We start from the raw sequence: 1,722 nt of genomic DNA on the forward strand, positions 1-1,722 counted from the left end.
CATTTGACCACACCCCCACAGGAAGTGATGTCATTTGACCACACCCCACAGGAAGTGATGTCATTAGACCACGCCCCCACCACAACATCACAGGAAGTGGCCTAATAAAGCATTATCGCTCAGTGCATTAAGAAAAAAATGGTTACGATATCAGTGTATTGTGACATTTCATATAACAATGGATCATCATATGTATCAGTGTCAAGGTCCATGTTGCCACGTGAAGTGTATGAACCCCAATCCCCTCTTTATGTGGATCTGCCCTGTTATTTCAACAGGACTACAGAGCGAAATCACATTCTGGGGGGACAGGGACGGATAGGCGGGCACGGGGATAGGAGAAAGCCAGGATAAAAGGGGAGATTGGAGAATATTTCACCAGAAAACATGTATGGCATCCTCAGTTTTTAATGACTCTTCTGCTTGTGTTATTTTGGCTGCCAAAAGATTAGTTCAAAATGTGTTCAAGGCATACAGTGCATTACTGAGTGATACAAACTTCAGTACCAAAAGCCTCATCAGTCCAGTGCCCAGATTTTATGGGGGAAAACATCCTGGCTGCATTTTGCATTACTCCCACACTCACCAACACTCTTTATATGCCTAGGTTTCTGTTCCTACATGTTCATTGTCCTCCACACCCCGCACCAGAATGGTACACATTCCAACAATTAGTACTATTATATAGATTTTTGGATAATGCCCAACAGTTGCTCTTCCTTCACTCTGATCATAAGACTTAAAATGTAGTTTCTTACCAGATTGAGCAGAACAGTGGCTTGACAGACGTGCCGGTGCTGCTGTTTCAATAGCATGTGAGGTGAAGATTCTGACTCGAAGGCAGGTTGTTGCTTAGGTGACTGGAAACCAGAGGAGAGGTCTGTGAGTGTTCAATGGCAACAGATCAAGAAGACACAGAACTCTGGTAGTGGAGCTGCAGGTGTTTGGCAGGGAAGAGGCTGCAAGTATGGCAGGTGCTGTTTTCAGGTCACAGAACTCTGGTAGTGGAGCTGCAGGTGTTTGGCAGAGAAGAGGCTGCAAGTATGGCAGGTGCTGTTTTGAGGTCACAGAATACTGGCTGTGATGCCGATGGTGCCGGGCTGGTTTTAACAGAGGGCACTGACTGGGTGTGTCTCATCATTGCTTGGTTGAATACAAATCAAGGATACGGTGCTGGCATTGTGAAGACAGAACTGTAGCTGTGGGGTAGCTGGTGACTGGCTTAATGGAAGTTGCTGCTTAAATGGCTCATCATTGCTTCCTTGACTGGAAATGAAGAAGAGCCAGGTGGGAATCGGATAGCAAATGTTTTCATGACACAAGACTCCAGCTGTGCTGCAGCTTCTGGCTGACCTGTCAAGAAGATGCTGATGGAGGCTACTCAGATTCTAAGAGACTGGCGGTTGACAGATGCTTGTGGCTGTGCTACTAGTAGTGCCTGTCTGGCTTCACAGGAAAAGGCTAATTGAATGTCTTGCTGTTGCTTAGACTGAAAATCTGTAGGATGCCGGCGGTGTGGCAGATGATGCCATTTTAAAGACACACATGATGTTTCTGACGTAATGGTCCATTGTTGCTTAGCTCACTGGTAAAAAATAGGATGTTGACTAAACTCAACAACATACCATGCAGTGTTTTGAAGATGAGACAAACCGGTTGTAGTGCATGAGCGATGTATCATGGCTGACTTCATGAGGAGAAGAGGCTGGTAGTGTAGGAGAG

The sequence above is a fragment of the Ambystoma mexicanum genome, chromosome 7q (assembly GCF_040938575.1).
Source record: "Ambystoma mexicanum isolate Mex_15411 chromosome 7q, UKY_AmexF1_1, whole genome shotgun sequence".
Classification (NCBI taxonomy): Eukaryota; Metazoa; Chordata; class Amphibia; order Caudata; family Ambystomatidae; genus Ambystoma; species Ambystoma mexicanum.